Source organism: Lissotriton helveticus, chromosome 3_1, assembly GCF_964261635.1.
Source record: "Lissotriton helveticus chromosome 3_1, aLisHel1.1, whole genome shotgun sequence".
Lineage (NCBI taxonomy): Eukaryota > Metazoa > Chordata > Amphibia > Caudata > Salamandridae > Lissotriton > Lissotriton helveticus.
Genome location: NC_136061.1, coordinates 210,172,470 through 210,191,755, shown reverse-complemented (window position 1 = coordinate 210,191,755; position 19,286 = coordinate 210,172,470). Strand labels below are relative to the sequence as shown.

Genomic DNA, 19,286 nt, shown 5'->3' with positions numbered 1-19,286 from the left:
TAGGTGGAAGGGCTGTTCTAATATTGAGTCAGAGTATGATGCCACAAGGAAATCAACAACTTGACACCACTGAATCAGTGGTTGCAGCTTCCCAACAACTAGAAATCTGTTTAGAACAGGCTACGGTGAGGGAGATACTGATACTAATAAGCTGCTTAACTTGGCATCCAATATGGGACCACAATGAAACCTTCAGATTATAGAGAAGGCAATGTAAATTCAGGGAAATTATCAGTGGGGTCTAATAGTGGAGAGACAACTGTATACAACCAACTGTGAACCAAACATGATCATGAAAGAGTTTTCCCATAAAGCAGGTTATAGGTCTTTAGGAAGGCCAGGGGGCACTACAAGGTTTCATCACTCTACTACACATTTAAGCTTGAACGAAGACCCCGGGCCTCATTGAAGGGAGGACGAGTCACTGCCTTTAAGAATAGTAGATATCTTCGCTGATCGGGCCCCTAATCCCTTTATGGACAGGTCCAAAATCTTGACGATTTTTAGGTCAATTCCCTCACTGTCAAACATTTTGACAAAAGACATATCATTAGTATCGCTACCACATGAAAATCTTGGTAGTGTTGGATGGGCATATGCCATAGTTAATTTTCTTTCCAGGGTAGTTTTGATGTGGTTGTAAAAGCATGTATGCTAAAATACACTCTGGGTTTGACATGTATGAAGAAAAGGGGGGGGTGTTGTAAGGCTATAGAGAGGTAGATGAGGATGCCATCCTATTGAAACACCCTCAGGAGGTGAGAGTATTTGTCCCCAGTAAGAGTTAGGTTTCGAAAAACTATAAAGAACTACATCGGATGCAGGGCGCAAGATAGTCACAGAAACCCAGGATACACTTTATGTGAGATTCAATACACAAGTTTGGAATTGCATGGCTGAAGCATATAATTCTAGGTTAGTAGGCTCAAAGTATTTTTGTCCTGATCACTCCACTTTGGGTATTTTGTTGTGGAATTTAGCAGGAAGTACAAGAAATGAGCAGCATGTTAAAAGTAAGTTAAAATAAAACAGGTGTACAGTGATTGCTTGCCAGGAAACATAGGTGACAGATGAGCCACTTTTTCATGACTATACAGTATACTATAATAGAGCAATTAAGGTTTTTTTTGGTCAGCCTACGGGGGACTTTTAACATTAGTTGCTGTGCAGAAGGATGTAAAAAGCTTCAGAATTTTTAAGGAATTTTCTGACTTTCTTAAAACAGCAGCTCCTGATAGTAAGACCAGATTTGAGAGGTTCAAGGTCTTCTATGTGATAATATTAGTTATTGTGAATGTATACTTGCCACCAAATAAGAAGCAATGTCAACAATTAACTGGGTTGATGCTTTTAGTTGAGGAAATTAAGTATAGATATCCAGCTGCTTCTATATCATTATTAGGAGGTTCTTATATAAATTTCCTCCTTTATATAATACTTATGCCTGGACGTAGTTCGCAGAGTTTTGCTACGCGGAACTCCGTGAAGTTACAAAAACTACAAAAGATATTCTACCCGAGCGGCAGCTTGCGAACTTACCGTTCGCGAGCGGGGGAAAAACTCCACTGCACATCGCGAAACAGAGTTTTCTGCACTCCGCGAGCTGCGCGGAGTACGTAGTGCAGAAAAATCTGCGTACTGTGCGAAGTTCACTGCCCAGGCCTAATAATACTAATAGGGAGCAGTTTGAATGTGAGAGGGCCTTGAGTGTCCCTGGACAAGATCTGGGTCAAGTGAAGAGTTATCTCAGAGGAAATAAAATAGGGCATGCCTTAGCCAGACTTAATTTGACAGTCATAAACGGGAGGTTGATTAGTAATTGCCCCACAAAAAGTACATTTGACAATGGCAGAATAACCTCTTTAATTGATTACACGATTATATCTTCTGAATATTTTTATATGGAAATTGATGTGGTGGGGGGGCTAGAGGGGCAGTGACCATAAAAAGCTTCTGCTAAATATCCACTATGATCTGAGTAATAGGGATACATGGGTTAATAGCAAATAGATTCAAATTAAGAATCATAGCAGGATTATGTGGTCACCAAAGATGATATTCGAAAATAAAATGTGGATATCCGGTATACTGGTCGAATATGAGTTGTATACCCATAAGGAGATAATTCAAGACCATGGCAATCGGATAAAAAAAAATATAAGAATTTTTCCTGATGTGGTGCAAGCCTGTAACATATTATCAAATAAGAAATCGGGCAGTGGCAAAGCTAAAGCTATTTTAAATACGAGCAAAAGGAAGTCCCAAAAATGTGGCCCATTTAAGAGAGATGTACCAATCAAGTAAGCGAGAAAATTACCTCGAAAAGCAGTGCAGCGAATAAAGTGGACTGAAAAGGATAAATGCATGAAATGCATGAAAACGATAGTTGGTATGCATTGGCTGTTGGAGGCTTTTGCAGACTATTGTGCTGAGAATGACCTGATAATTAATGTTTCAAAAACAAAAGCCATGTCTTTTGTGCTGAAATGGCCCAAAACATACAAGTGTAAAATGTGGCTAAATTGGCAACAGGTCGAGTTTGTCCCAAATTAGAAGTATTTGGGGATGATTTATAGCAGGAATCCCAGTTTCCCAAACTATCTCCGATTGCAAGAACAGAGGAGTAAACCAGTGGCAGGTGCACTGGGCAGAATGGACAAGGAACTTGGTGGAGGTGTTGAGAGGGACATACAGCCTGAAAATTACTACTGAATTTCTTTATGGGTCAGGAGTTTTGGTAGCGAAGGATATCCAAAGTTTGGAAGTCATTGAAATGAATATTTGAAAGTCATGGTTAAGTCACCCAAGGGGGTCAAGAGTTGGGTCTTATAAATGGAAAATACAAATATTTTCGGTGACTCCTAAATTATTGAGACCGTATTACAGAAGCAGAAAATGGCATGGTTAGATACATACTGAAGTCCTACTGCGCCATGGATATGGATTTAAAGGGAAGTTTAGATCAAGATTTGTGTCTAAGAGCTGATAGGAAGAAGATAATTAAATGCCTGGTTAAACAGTCAGTTACTTTACTTGATTACATGAACTGCAGTCAACGTCCCCATCTTGCACACATGTTTAACTCTGTAGATATAGGTAAAATGCAGCAATATCTAACAGACATAAAGGCAAGGGTGACTAGACGATGGATGATGAAGCTCAGATTAGGACAGGTGCCACAATCCATAGTCTGAATTATCCTAAAAATTGCATACATTTATTCAACAGAATACATTAAAAACTGCCCATTTTATACAGTGGTCACTTAATCACTTACTGGTCACTTAATTACTTACTGGTTCTTTAAAAGCCTTTTTACAAGATAGGAGGAATATGTGACTTCTGGTTTTTAAACCTCTGGGGATTAGGTTCCTTGCTCCATTACGTAGTATGGTTATTAAATGTAAAAATATAAATCTGTTTCAGATTAGGACAATTTTTAGAAAAAATAACCAGGTTTAAGGCTAATTAATGTTGTTGTATGCATTGATTTTAAGAGGCAACTAAAGTAACTATAGGTTGCTGTGACACCGTTAATTTACTTTGAGATTAGGAATGCTACGTCTTGCTGTTAGATCACTAATGCAGTTTATGGTCAGGAGCCCTAATGATATGTGACTATATGGAATACTTAGGGGTAGGAACTGTTATGTCATGCTGCTAGATCACCAATGCACTTTAGAGTCGGGAATCCCCAAATCAGGATCCTTTACGCACATTTGTATAATGGATATACTACATTTATATTTTATTAATTTGGAAAAATGTTAGATTAACTGAAGGTTGTGTATTTGTATGACGCCGAGCATAAGCTATGAAATGGACAAAGAATATTGTATCCAATTAAAGCATTACAAAACTTTTTCAGAAAATATAGTATATAAAACCCTTAAACACTCTCTACAGTTCCAGTTAGAGCACAGGCTAAGGCGCTGTATCCTACTTCTGCGATTGGGTATTCTCCCTTTAAAAGCATATTCCGCCAGATGGGATGCCCCAAATAATTCTCTAGGCAAATGTGACGTGTTCAACGGCGGATCACAAGATCTCTACCACGTATTACTAATTTGCCCTACTCCGATATTGGTAGAGGCTCGGCGTCGATTCTGAAAGCCAATCCGTTTAAGACACAACGGTATTTTAGCACAAGATCTAATCCGGGTGTGTAAGTCTCCCTCCAATTAATTTTTTTGCTACAAATTGTTTACGTTTTTTAAGAGTTTCTTAAAGTTATTTTAAAGAAAAATGTTCAAATCTAATAGTTGTATCTATTGTTTGTTGTTCTTGCGGAGCATAAACTATTTTTACCTGTTTTTTCTTATACAGAGTTTTTATAAATTGTTTACAAAAATATAATCTAACATCTTCTTTTTTATGTAATTGTACTTGACCTCAGTTGAGGTCTGAATCAAAAAAAATATTTGTATTGTATTGTGTATTTGTAGAAAGAAATTGGATAATGAAATTAGTACTATGGTTAAGAACAATGAAATAATTGTTTCTCAGCGTATGTAAGTTAAAAACCTTAGGATAAGTAGGTTCCATACCCTTGGATATGAAACCTACTTTGGTATGAATGTTCATTGGGTATGAAGGGTCGGTCAGGATGTCTGTGGGTATACTTAAAAAATCTCGGTGTATTCCTAAGTGACAGTTGTACCTTACCATTGGTTTACTGTAGTTTATTTAAGTAGAAAGAACCTATGACCGCCCTGTTAAGCAGTTGAATAGCATTTCCTTTTTCTTTCTTACGATTTGATAGTTGCATAACATGTTTAGAATACCTTTATTTCACCCATTCCTAGAGCCCCTGCATCTCCAGTCTGCCTATTCCTTAAAGTTGCAAATTACTTTTGCTGCCACAGTGTGAGAATGCATTTCCTGAAAAGCAACCTTAGACTTTGATATTTTGCAGTTTTATACAACTCGAACTCCACCCGAAGGTATTGAGGCACTTTTGCCTGAGCACGAGTTACATTATATAAGGACAAATTGCTGAAAGTATTAGCTCCCCCTGAATTTTGGCTGTACAATGCTGGAAATATTAGACCCCCACCCCCAAAATGTGGCTTTAGTTGCGCCCGTGGCTGCGGGTCTGCCTGTGGCGTCTGTCTGCCACATGGAAATGCAATCATTTCTGTGGATGGCATGATTCTACCAACCATCCCGAAATGGTAGCCACAACGTTTCTCATCCCAGGCAGCCCATTTCATCGTGCCACATTTGAGTTACCTATGCAAGGCGAGTTGGGGCCAAAAACGATGTATTGAAACACTTCTGGTTACTATTTACTGGCATGCCTCCATTCTCGCCCTATTAGAGGTTCACAGGTTTCTTTCACTGCTGAGCTCTGGTTGTGGGCGTTCCAGATTCACAGGGGTCCTCCTCTGTGCAGAGGCTCATATTTGTTCTGTAACTTGTGTTTGTGAATCTGTTTGTGACTTCTTTACTAGCCATGTGCCATCTTACAGGGTATTTTCTTGATTCATTTTTTAAATGTATTTATTTAATACAATTTTATATAGCGCAGACTTTACTCAAAGGTGTCAGAGCGCTTCACAATAGAACCAAGTATGTTATATGAGGACATTTACATACTTACACGTTACAATAGGATTAGGATCATACAGGCATAGATAACATATTTACAACATTCTAAGAACTTCCTGAGGGGCATGAAAAGGGATGTATTAATTGTGGAACTTTGGAAGAGATTTGAGGTCAGTTTTGAAGGTCCGGGTAGAGGTGGTGGTACGAAGTAGTGGAGGAAGCGAGTGCCAGATTCTGACCGCATTGCCTCAGAAGGATTGAGCCATCGATCTTTCCCTTTTGAAGGTGGGGCTCTCAAGCAGTAATTTTTCCGCATTACGTGAAGGTCTAGATCCTCCAGAGATTTTAAGTTTATTTGCCAGGTATCGAGGGGAGGAAGTGTGCAAGGCGTTGTGGGTGATACAGGTTAGCTTGTAGATTGATCTTGCTTCGATGGGAAGCCATCGAAGGGAAAAAAGTATGGGTGTGATGTGGTAACTTATTTTGGCCCCAATGACAAAACGAGCTGGTTGGTTAGTTCTGGTTTGACAGCGCTGGTCATGCACAGGCCACTGTAATGAATGCAGTTTGTTTTCCCCGCTCGGGCGCTCTAATTAGTTAAATTGTGAGCAACAGAGTGGCAAACTGAGAGTGGTCGTTCTACTTTACCTCTGTAGGTGAGAAGTGAAATGCTGTCCACGGCATACAGCACTAGTCAAGACCAGTATGTGGAATATATAGCCAACCTCTCTGTCGCTCGATTTACCGCGTTTTTCAGCCAAATAGCGAGTAAGTAATCTTTATAGGCGGAACATGTACACTAGACGATTTTGTTTAATGAAACAAGGAACCGTCATTTTATAACTGAGGAAGCGTAATTACTAGGAGCAATACTGCCATCTAATGGTAGAGAACAAATACCTATTTATAGTAAAGCAAACCTGGCTTTTCTAGGACGACCTAAATGCAACCTATTGAAAATGGTGATTCCTTTCAGTGCATGACTGACTCTTGCGCTTACCAGACTCCCCACTGTTGTGTAGTATCTGACAGTTGCTTCAGATGATCGTGCCTACCATTCCTATCTTTGATTAACTGTCGGGGTCAGATGACGAATACAAGTTCATTTAGAAGGCGTGCTGTTTCTGTTACTTATCAGTCGGATCGGATGGGCAGAGCAGATAGGTTTGTTTGCCTCCTGGCGACTAATTTACGGAATTGGGCAGTACTTTTATGATGATGCCAGTAAAAGCATCGGGGATGTGAATAAAAGCAGATGTATTTGTTCTTCTGAAATATAAACTGAAAGCAACAAATAGAAGAAGAAAGCAGTTAAGAAGAGGGTTGGAGCTTTCCAGGACTCTCATAAATGAGCCTTAAAGCGAACGCAGGCGGATTGGCCATGTTAAAAAGAACACAGTGGGTTTCCTGCACATTGCGGGGACCAGCGCCGGCCCTTCCAGAACCTTCGACAGGAACGAGTGGGTGGCGTTTGAGAAAGGTAAAGCAGCCCTGACTGCGGTGCATGCATTGCTCTGGGAGAACTAGGAAAGAGGGTAGGTGTGAAGGGCAGGAGCGTGATAATCATGGGACTTTATGATTCTCACAGGTGTTTCCTCCTCTTAACTACAATAATGGGTCTTTCATAAATTCCTCCCAAATACACATTGCTGCTGTGCGTAGCTGCTTAGATACCTTAGTTTTGGGGTTAACACAATTTCCCCCTCATTGCAGGAGTTGTTGTTAAGCCAGGCTGAAGGTGCCGAGGCTTCCAATAGTAACCTTAAAAGGGAATCCCCCTTAAGTGTGAATATCTCATTGGGAGCATGTGACTGCAGGAGCGTAGTGCATCATATCCCTCCAACGTTGTTCTTCGCTCCCCCAGGCTTTCAGGTAGGGTCCACTCTAATGGGGCGAAGGGAACATTCACGAGCCTGAGATCGACAGAGTGGGGAGAATAGCTTCTAACTAGGTAGCCTTACTAAGGGGCTGGGGCAGAGTCACTGTATAGCCCCCTTGTAAGTCCTCAAAGAAATGGCCAGACTGTTCTTGGTATAAGAGGGAGGAGTGAAGCCTGAGGTGGCCTCCTTCAGTGATCCAATGACCGATGCAGCGGACAAATTCCATGGGCCTTTTGGGGTCTTTCCTGGAGCCTTAGCAGCAGTCAGCATGGCAGTGCTTCTGGTGGTGACGTTTTTTGCTACTATAAGAGCTCCACAGCCATCAATGCTGTTGCACTGCAATTGGGAATGAAGTTGAGTGATAAGAATTCGAGATGTCAAGGTTCATCATCTGTGGTAGGAGGGTGACAAACTCTGATACATCACAGCACATAATGCAACTTAGTGAACATTTCCAGTGGTATTCTATGGAGGAGTGTTTGTAAGCTCCCAACTAACTTCAATACTTGTTTGGTTTACCACAGGTTTAATAAACATGTATGATAGATCTGGTCCACTGACTGTGGGTGCAAATGGGACAACTCCGCTAAAGCCCTAGCTGCTGAATTTCCTATTAAAAATCACTTTTCCCAAAAACGCACAAACCAACCAAGAATGATGCTATCCAAGGCAAAGTAAATGGTGATTTTAGGGTGCCAAGAGTTGATATCCAGTTGCAGCTGAGTACTGGGTGACCTGACACCTTTGACGTTGTATTCCCCCAACACTTTTTGCCTTCACTACCCTGTTTGCTGAACCCGTTTTTGGTGACATTAGGACACTGTGCACTTTACCCCTGCTAACTAGTGGTAAAGTGCTTGTGCTGTCACCCTTAAACATGGTAAAATTGGTATACACCAAATTGCCCCATTTACTTAACTTGGAAGTCCCTAGTAAATGGCTCTACCTGCACTCAAGGCATGTGAATTAAATGCTATTGTGGGCTGCAGCACTCGTTGTGCCGCCCACTGAAGTAGCTGTATAAATCATGCCTCTGGCCTGCCACTTCAGCTTGTAGTGGAGTTTTAAACTGCGAATTCGACTTGGCAAAATAAACCTTTTTGCTAGGACAAACCTTCTTTTTTAATACTTCTAAAACACCCCAAGGTAGGCCCTAAAGTCTCATATGGCAGGGTGCATGGTATTTAAAATGTAGTATATGGGTACTGTAGGTGTGTATGTCCTAGCAGTGAAAAACTCCCAACATCGTTTTTCAGTGAAGCAAGTCTAACTCTCCTATAGACTAACACTGGGTTATATTATTAAACCTAACAACTTATAACTTCAGTTGGAGAGCAGATAAAGGAATATGTCTTCAACCCATTTGTATTATGAGTTAAAATCCACTTTACTGGTAAAGTCAAATTTTAAGTTACTATTCTGAAAATGACACTTTTACAAGTTGGCAATTTCCGGTCTAAACCCAATGTGTCTTTCTACCAGTGTCCACGGTCACATGAGTGTTAATGGCTTTCCTGTGGTGTGATTTGTATTTTTTCCAGGCAGAAGTCAAAAGGGCCTTGGATGTGGGGGACGGTCTTCCACTCATGAGCGGGACAGCCTGACAGCCTTTAAAGGGCAACTTGAGAGCTGTGACCACCCCCTTCCTGACTTCTGAAACATCCTGCCCTGTCACTGGCAAATGCAGCCCACACCTGGACCTACCTACCCTTCGTTACCCTAGACAGACTGGAGCCAGACTCCAGGGAAGAGGAAAAATTGACCAAAACCAATTTAGGGTTAGACAAAAAGAGAGACCGATACACACAGGCTGACACCGGGTATAAAAATGACACCATCAAAATCTCTTATCAGAACACTAATGGAAGGAAGACTGAACTGCTTGCCTTGAACCCAGGAACCCAGAAGTGACTCCAAGGATCAGTTGGCTGACCTCCTGTTTGAGCCACAGGGACAAAACGGGCTTCCAGAGGTCTTTTGGGATCTGACGAGCACGAACTGGGCCTTCCTGAGCCCTGCTGCTGGTTCTCGGAGTGAACATCTAGAGTTTGTGGTCTCTTTGTATCCACAGAGGATCGCCTGTGTTTCTTGCCAACGCAAAGCTCCTGCTCTTCACACCAGCAACCACCACCTGCATCTCCTGCCAATTCAAAGCTCTGACTGGCAACCTGCTTTTCACGCTAACAATGATCTCCTGGCACTCAACCTCTGACCGGCAACCAGCTCCTTGCACCGATAATGATCTTCCTGTGGCCAATGCAAAGCTCTGGCTGAGGCTCCTTACATGGAATTGGATTGAGTGAGAATCTAAACTGACCACAGGGACACACTTGTTCCCATAAGGGTCTGCCTGAGCATTTGACTTTGACCCAATCCAACCAACCAGTTAAATGTGATTGGCGATTGTGCTCCTTGGTGCTATTTTTAGCTGAAACTTTAAAAATTAGTAATTCCAGTTCTGCTTAATGTTTTATTGTATTTTTGGTGACATTTTATTTACATAATTTACTTGTTCTAAATTGGTTCGGTACTTTTCTGTTTTTCTTGTGTTGTGTTTTTACTTAATTACTGTTTGAGTGCTGCACACATACTTTATACATTGGCTCGGAGTTAAGTCTTACTGCTTTTGAGCTAAGCTACTGTAAGGTTAAACTTGGGTTTATTTAGTGACTATTGTGGTTCACCCCGACTAGGATTGTGTTTGTTACTTGAGTGGGGCTCTCACGCCTCTTAACTAACAGCCGATCGTCTTGCACTGGGGTACAGTAATTGTTTTAAACTGGAGCAAATATAGCATTGATCACCACCCATTATGATTACTCTGAGGCATTTTAAACTTTAGGAACCTGCATTTCAAAAAGGGTTAGATGAGGCAGGTAGGGACCTCCAGGGAAGCAGATACGTGTACCCTAACATTACTTGGTGAAAAATGTGTCAACATGCCATACTCAAGTGTAATATCCCTGCCTCCATGTGGCAGCCCACACCATCTTCACACCAGGTGAATACCAACCAGCAACCCTGCCTACCTGGCTGGCAAGCCTAACATCTCCAGTTGCTCTTAGCAACCGGCTTACCATCAGACTTGAGATGATGGAGTGAAAAAAAGAAAAAAATTAAAGCAAAAGGCCTTCTCCATTTATATACCGAAGATCTTGAACGTCATCCATGTAGCCATCTAACCTGTTCCAACCCTGCTCTGTCTTAGGAAAGAGCTGAAGACACAAAGGCAGAGCCACGTCGAGCTGTGCTCATTGGCAGACTGTTTTTTTCTGAGAATGGTAGGTCTTTATCTGTTGCTTGTCCACCAGATCATATTGGGTAATATAAAGATGACTTACTAAATATTGATCGGTCCAGGCTTTGTCTATCGAAGTTTTCGGCCCTAATGGAGCCCCTGCAGCTTACACCTGGGAAGAAGAATCCAATGTTAACTGTGTTATGGCGGGCTGTAATGATGTGGACCATCTGATCCCCATCCCCCGATTCTAGATTAGGACACACTGATGTGTGCCCTAATTAATGACCGTCCTTCAGTTAAGCATGCAACTCACATCTTTCATGTGCTTTCTATGGGTTATTTGAATTTATTCTTTATTCAGTGATGATTTTGCACCGGGGCTTTAACGTTCTCCCCCATCCTTACTGGCGAGATGGAGGATAGCTATAATTTACAAGGCTGGCTTAAAGGATGAAGAGTTGCGTTTGAATCCTCTTCTCTCGTGAAAATCGTTGGTTTCTCCATCTGAAGGACTAGTTTGGTTCTGTTTAGTGGGATAATTTGTTATTGTCCTTTAGGACCCTTGTGGCGGAATTACCGAGTCATTTGCTGATTCTATGTTACTGTTTCTTCTCTTCCATTCTGCTTTTTTAGTTTTGGGTGATTTTAACATCTGGATCGAGGAGCTGTGCATTTTGTTAATACTCTGATACTCTGGAACCCCTTGAACTTTCTCAAGTGATTGCAGGACCTGACCACCAAAACTGCACACGCGTGACCTTATTTTTAGCCTTATATGGAGGGTTATTTGTAAGAACTCTTGCAAGTCCCTTTTTGGGCAACTTGAACATCAATGGATGTAGGGTCATCCGTATCAGATCACTTCCTGCGAGTAAGCTCCAGCTGGCACGTCCCTGGGAGAAACTCTGTTAACAAATTAAGGGACTCTCTTGACTCGAGTATCCGAGTAAGATATATGGGCTCGGTCTGCCCTGATTATAAGGGCGTTGTAGACTAGGTAAATGGCAGCCTAGTTGTTACTTTTCATCCTAAGAGCTTTCATAGCAAATGGTTGAGAATATCTGCTCCCGGCTACTCCTCTTCTTTAAAATAGACAAGATGCGGCTGTAAAACGTTAGAAAAGATCTGACTGTCCACTATACTCTCTAGGAGCCAAACTCGAGCTGGAATTTGCACTCAAGACGTATAAGAAACTAGTGTTTTCTGCTATAGTAGATTTCTTTTTCAATAAGATTTCGGCTACACTGAACTGTTCAAATGAGTATTTTTCCATAGTTCGCTCGCTGTTCTCTCCCTATTGCTCCACTTTGAGCATTCTCAATTTCTCTGTGATGAACTCTCAATTTTTTTGAGGATAAAATCTCTGCCATATGCAAACATTGTGTTTTTCTTTCACCCTCTCTCACAGTGGATGATGGACTTGTTAATGGGGCAATTGTGGATGAATCTTCCGTGGTTAAATCTACACAGCAAGGTTTCCTGCACGCTTAACTGTTCTTCCTGTTGATAATGGAGGAACAGTGGTGCATACGGAGTGAATCCATATCCATACCCATATTCTGGACATCACATCACACTGTGTTATGTGGGTAGACTCTTGCACACCCTATTGATGTCATGCTTTATCATTGGGTCTCATCCTGGACCCTAAAAACCAGGATGAGCTTCAGCGAGCACTTTGGATAATTTTTCTGCTGGGGTCTTGGACTAAACTTACCTCAAAACACCACAGTATCCATTTTATTCATGGTGTGATAAAAAAAAGAGGGGGATGTATGGAGCTAATGGTTCTACACCCTATCTGATAAGCTTGACATGTTCCATCCATACATCAATGTGGCCATCGGGTCTAGAGCTTTGGTCAGGACTTAGAAACGATGCCCTGGAATAAAGTCTTTATCTGTCCGTGAAACATAACTCAGTTGAGTCAGGACAAAACACAACATGCAACACAATTCTGGAATGCATGAAGGATAGTAGTGCCCTTATTTTTATCGGGTTCCCCTCTTGGATTCTTGTAAAATAAAAGAAAAAACAAAATGTGTTTAAGTTTTATATGGTGACTTGCTTCACATGCACTATTATGGTGCACTCTCAATGTCTTTCCCTCAAATCGGTGATAGCAAGGATTTATTGTGGAAAACATATATATTCATCCAGTTACACATCAATTAAGGCTCACACACATTTCACAAAATCGAGTCATCATAAGTATGATACAAGATATATCAATCATCCATATCCACTAGGCTGGGAGTGCGGGACATGCCCCTGCAGTCTTTTGGAAAGAATAATCGTACACACGATGGGGGTGACTGTCTGGCCATAAGCGGAATCCACGGAAAGATCCCTCTGAGCATTCGCATGGTTCCACAGCAGGTGCCTGCCACCGACTTTACCTACTCTTCCATTGATAAGTTGTTATCAATTTTTATGCCCAGGTTCTTGGCCCATCCTCTAGGGGCAGGCGCGTCTCCTATCTCTGGTGGCCATAAGTCTGGGTCCACATCTCCTCCGCTTTACCAAATAGCACTATCTCAGTTATAGAGGAGTTGAGCTGGAGAAAGTTCTTCTTCATCCACCTCGCTATGCTGGTCAAACAGTGTCTACATTTAAGTTTGGTGCCAGCAGGACGCTTCTCAATAGGGACTATCACCTGGGTGTCATCAGCATAGGATATGGTTTCAAACCCACAATTTCTAATGATTGCGGTTAGGGGGGGCCACATATATGTTAAACAAGGTGGGGCTCAAGACCAAGCCCTGTGGTACCCCCTTGTCCACACTGGTGGTTTGAGAGATGAAAGACCCCAACTGGACACATTGTGTTCTGTCCGCTGGAAAGCTCTGGATCCATTTGAAGGTCCCGCCTCTGACACCAATCTCTCGCAACCGGTCCAAAAGGACCTGATGAGAGATGGTGTCATAGGCAACCGACAGATCCAACAGCACCAGCATGACAGGGATGTCCCTATCAATCAATCAATCAATCAATCAATCAATGACACTTGTAAAGCGCGCTACATACCCGTAGGGTCTCAAGGCGCTGGGGGGGGGAGGGGTGCCGCTACTGCTCGAACAGCCAGGTCTTCAGCTTCCTCCTGAAGGAGAGGTGGTCTTGGGTCAGGCGCAGGTCGGTCGGTCGGGAGTTCCAGGTCTTGGCAGCCAGGTAGGAGAAGGACCTTCCTCCTGTAGTCGCTCTTCGGATGCGGGGGACGGCGGCGAGGGCGTGGTTGGCTGATCGAAGGTGGCGTTTGGGAGCGTAGAAGTTGACTCGGCTGTTGAGGTAGCTCGGGCCTTGGTCGTGTAGGGCTTTGTGTGCGTGGGTGAGGAGGCGGAAGGTGATTCTTTTGCTGACGGGGAGCCAGTGAAGGTCTCTGAGATGTCCGGAGATGTGACTGGTTCGTGGGATGTCGAGGATGAGTCTGGCTGAGGCGTTCTGGATCCGCTGGAGTCTCTTCTGGAGCTTGGCGGTGGTACCGGCGTAGAGGGCGTTGCCGTAGTCCAGTCGGCTGGTGACGAGGGCCTGGGTGACGGTCCTCCTGGTCTCGGTGGGGATCCACCAGAAGATCTTCCGTAGCATGCGTAGGGTGTTGAAGCACGCCGAGGAGACGTTGTTGACTTGCCTGGTCATGGAGAGGGAGGCGTCCAGGATGAAGCCCAGGTTGCGTGCATGGTCTGTTGGTTTGGGTGCGGAGCCCAGGGCGGGAGGCCACCAGGAGTCGTCCCAGGCGGAGGGTGAGGGTCCCAGGATGAGGACCTCCGTCTTGTCCGAGTTCAGTTTTAGGCGGCTGGTCGTCATCCACTCGGCTACCTCCTTCATCCCTTCGTGCAGGTTGGCTCTGGCGGCGGCGGGGTTGTTGGTCAGGGAGAGGATCAGCTGGGTGTCGTCGGCGTAGGAGATTATGCTGAGGTTGTGTTTGCGTACGATGGCCGCGAGGGGGCTCATGTAGACGTTGAAGAGGGTGGGGCTCAGAGATGATCCTTGAGGGACGCCGCAGATGACTTCGGAGGCCTCTGACTTGTACGGTGGTAGGTGGACTCTCTGTGTTCTTCCGTCGAGGAAGGAGATGATCCATTCCAGCGCCTTGTCCTGGATTCCGATGTTGCTGAGGCGCCGTACTAGGGTGCGGTGGCAGACCGTGTCGAATGCCGCGGAGAGGTCTAGGAGGATGAGGGCCGCTGTTTCTCCATTGTCCATCAGGGCTCGGATGTCATCGGTGGCGGCGATGAGGGCGGTCTCGGTGCTGTGGTTGGCTCGGAAGCCGGACTGTGAGGGGTCGAGGGATCCGTTCGTCTCGAGGAAGGCGGCCGTCTGCTTGTTGACGGTCTTCTCGATGACTTTGGCTGGAAACGGGAGGAGCGAGATGGGGCGGTAGTTCTTGAGGTCGGTGGGGTCCGCTGTTGGTTTCTTGAGTAGAGCGCTGAGTTCGGCGTGTTTCCAGCTCTCAGGGAAGATGGTGGTGTCGAAGGATGTGTTGATGATGTCTCGCAGATGGGGTGCGATGACAGCGTCGGCCTTGTTGAAGACGTGGTGAGGGCAGGGGTCGGTCGGAGATCCGGAGTGGATGGAGTTCATCGTGCGGATGGTGTCTTCGGTGCTGATCGGGGTCCAGGCGTGGAGGGTGGTGGTGGGGGGTGGTTGTTTGGTCCTGGTGTGCGTTGGTTGGTTGTTGAAGCTGTTGTGTATGTCCGCGATCTTGTTGTGGAAGTATGAGGCGAGGGAGTTGCAGAGGTCTTGCGATGGGGTGATGTCGTTGTTTCCTGCGCTGGGGTTGGATAGCTCTTTCACGATGTTGAAGAGTTCCTTGCTGTTGTGTGCGTTGTTGTCCAGCCTGTCCTTGAATGCTGTTTTCTTGGCGGCGCGGATCAGCTGGTGGTGTTTCCGGGTGGCAAGCTTGAAGGAGGTCCTGTTGTCCGGTGTCGGATCCCTTCTCCAGACTTTCTCGAGGGCTCGGCAGTTCTTCTTGGAGCTCTTGAGTTCGTCGGTGAACCAAGGGGCCTTCTTGCTGCCGGGTCTGCTGGGCGGGGTCCTCAGTGGGGCGAGTTCGTCCGCGCAGTTGCTGATCCACTTCGATAGGTAGTCGGCGGCCTGGCTGGGGTTCGCTGAGCTGGCAGGAGGGTGCTGGCTCAGGGAGGTGGCGAGCTGGTCTGCTGTGATCGTGTTCCAGCTTCTGCGGGCGGCCTGTTGTTGGTGGTGGTGGGTCGTCGTTCTCTTGAAGGTGAAGTGGACGCAGCTGTGGTCCGTCCATTGAAGCTCTGTGGCGTGGCTGAAGTCGATGTCTGTGCTGGAGGAGAAGACGGCGTCGAGTGTGTGTCCGGCGAGGTGGGTGGGGGTGGACACCAGTTGCTTGAGTCCCAGGTTGGCGAGGTTGTCGAGCAGGGTGCTGGTGTTGCGGTCGTTGTTGTTCTCCAGATGGAAGTTGAGGTCTCCCAGGAGGATGTAGTCAGCGGAGGGGAGGGCATGCGGGCTGACGAAGTCGGCGATGTCCTCGCTGAATTGTGTGCGTGGTCCAGGGGGTCGGTAGATCAGGGTGCCTCTGAGGGTGGTGTTTGGGTTGGTGTGGATCTGGAAATGCAGGTGTTCGGCGCTGGTCAGGGTGTTATCGGTGCTGGTCGTGAGACGGATGGTGTTCCTGTGGATGATGGCGATGCCTCCTCCCATCTGGTTGGCGTTTCGGTCCCTCCGGACGATCTTGTAGCCCTCTGGGATAGCGATGGCGATGTCGGGAGCTGAGGAGGCGTTCATCCAGGTCTCCGTGAGGAAGGCAACGTCAGGGGCTGTGGTGTCGAGGAGGTTCCAGAGTTCGATGGCGTGTCTGTGGACGGAGCGGGTGTTGAGCAGGATGCACTTGAGGTGGGTACTGCTGGTGTTCGACTTGGCGGGTGCTGGTGTGAGGCTGGTCCGGATGCAGGAGAACTTGCAGGCGTGGCAGCTGAAAGGTCCGTGGGTACGTCGTGGAGTGGCTTGATGGCAATCTGGGAGTCGGTCGGTGTTGAGAGCGGTGAGGGTGGCGGCGGAGTACGTCAGGCGGGTCGGTCGGGCTCCTCGGGGGCCAGGGGTCCTGGCGCTGGTCGCGGTCCGGTCGCGGACGGGCGCAGACGGGCTTACCTTTGGCGCGCCTTCGGCGCACAATCGGCGCACCCGCTGCGCGTGACCGCTGCGCGTTCGCACGGTCGCCATTTAAGGCCAAGTGCGCGGGTGGGCGGAGCAGCTGGGAGGCGGGAGCGGGGAGGGAAACAGAAGAGAAAAAGGGGCGGGGCTAAAGGCGGTGGCGGGAAGCGGGGGGCGGCGAGGTGGGCAAAACACGCCGAGAAACGGCAAATACAAAAAAACAAGCACAAATTTTAGTACAAACGGGGGAAAAAGACAGTGACACACGATCTGGGGCACAGGAAGAAAACAAGCACAAATTCAGGAAAAAAACGGGGGAAAACGACAGTGACACACGATCTGGGGCACAGGAAGAAAAACAAGCACAAATTCAGGAAAAAACGGGGGAAAACCAAAGGAGAGCGCTCAGGGTGGCAGCGAGGCCGGCGCTGAGGCAGAGGCAGGCACTGGGGGCACACGCAGCAGCTGGTGGCCGTGCGGCGCGGGGGTGTCCCACAAGTGGGTCACACTCACCTGCGTCGCACGGTCGCCATTTAAGGCCAAGTGCGCGGGTGGGCGGAGCAGCTGGGAGGCGGGAGCGGGGAGGGAAACAGAAGAGAAAAAGGGGCGGGGCTAAAGGCGGTGGCGGGAAGCGGGAGCGGGGGGCGGCGAGGTGGGCAAAACACGCCGAGAAACGGCAAATACAAAAAAACAAGCACAAATTTTAGTACAAACGGGGGAAAAAGACAGTGACACACGATCTGGGGCACAGGAAGAAAACAAGCACAAATTCAGGAAAAAAACGGGGGAAAACTACAGTGACACACGATCTGGGGCACAGGAAGAAAAACAAGCACAAATTCAGGAAAAAACGGGGGAAAAAGACAGTGACACACGATCTGGGGCACAGGAAGAAAAACAAGCACAAATTCAGGAAAAAACGGGGGAAAACCAAAGGAGAGCGCTCAGGGCGGCAGCGAGGCCGGCGCTGAGGCAGAGGCAGGCACTGGGGGCACACGCAGCAGCTGGTGGCCGTGCGGCGCGGGGGTGTCCCACAAGTGGGTCACACTCACCTGCGTCGCACGGTCGCCATTTAAGGCCAAGTGCGCGGGTGGGCGGAGCAGCTGGGAGGCGGGAGCGGGGAGGGAAACAGAAGAGAAAAAGGGGCGGGGCTAAAGGCGGTGGCGGGAAGCGGGAGCGGGGGGCGGCGAGGTGGGCAAAACACGGCGAGAAACGGCAAATACAAAAAAACAAGCACAAATTTTAGTACAAACGGGGGAAAAAGACAGTGACACACGATCTGGGGCACAGGAAGAAAACAAGCACAAATTCAGGAAAAAAACGGGGGAAAACGACAGTGACACACGATCTGGGGCACAGGAAGAAAAACAAGCACAAATTCAGGAAAAAACGGGGGAAAACCAAAGGAGAGCGCTCAGGGCGGCAGCGAGGCCGGCGCTGAGGCAGAGGCAGGCACTGGGGGCACACGCAGCAGCTGGTGGCCGTGCGGCGCGGGGGTGTCCCACAAGTGGGTCACACTCACCTGCGTCGCACGGTCGCCATTTAAGGCCAAGTGCGCGGGTGGGCGGAGCAGCTGGGAGGCGGGAGCGGGGAGGGAAACAGAAGAGAAAAAGGGGCGGGGCTAAAGGCGGTGGCGGGAAGCGGGAGCGGGGGGCGGCGAGGTGGGCAAAACACGCCGAGAAACGGCAAATACAAAAAAACAAGCACAAATTTTAGTACAAACGGGGGAAAAAGACAGTGACACACGATCTGGGGCACAGGAAGAAAACAAGCACAAATTCAGAAAAAAAACGGGGGAAAACGACAGTGACACACGATCTGGGGCACAGGAAGAAAAACAAGCACAAATTCAGGAAAAAACGGGGGAAAAAGACAGTGACACACGATCTGGGGCACAGGAAGAAAAACAAGCACAAATTCAGGAAAAAACGGGGGAAAACCAAAGGAGAGCGCTCAGGGCGGCAGCGAGGCCGGCGCTGAGGCAGAGGCAGGCACTGGGGGCACACGCAGCAGCTGGTGGCCGTGCGGCGCGGGGGTGTCCCACAAGTGGGTCACACTCACCTGCGTCGCACGGTCGCCATTTAAGGCCAAGTGCGCGGGTGGGCGGAGCAGCTGGGAGGCGGGAGCGGGGAGGGAAACAGAAGAGAAAAAGGGGCGGGGCTAAAGGCGGTGGCGGGAAGCGGGAGCGGGGGGCGGCGAGGTGGGCAAAACACGCCGAGAAACGGCAAATACAAAAAAACAAGCACAAATTTTAGTACAAACGGGGGAAAAAGACAGTGACACACGATCTGGGGCACAGGAAGAAAACAAGCACAAATTCAGGAAAAAAACGGGGGAAAACGACAGTGACACACGATCTGGGGCACAGGAAGAAAAACAAGCACAAATTCAGGAAAAAACGGGGGAAAAAGACAGTGACACACGATCTGGGGCACAGGAAGAAAAACAAGCACAAATTCAGGAAAAAACGGGGGAAAACCAAAGGAGAGCGCTCAGGGCGG

At 46.9% G+C, this 19,286-nt stretch overlaps 1 protein-coding gene across 7 annotated transcripts in view; it reads left to right on the top strand.

Annotated features, from left to right (window-relative positions):
• Positions 1-19,286, top strand: part of RFFL (ring finger and FYVE like domain containing E3 ubiquitin protein ligase) — a 286,407-nt gene that overhangs the window by 252,408 nt on the left and 14,713 nt on the right. The window lies entirely within an intron of this gene.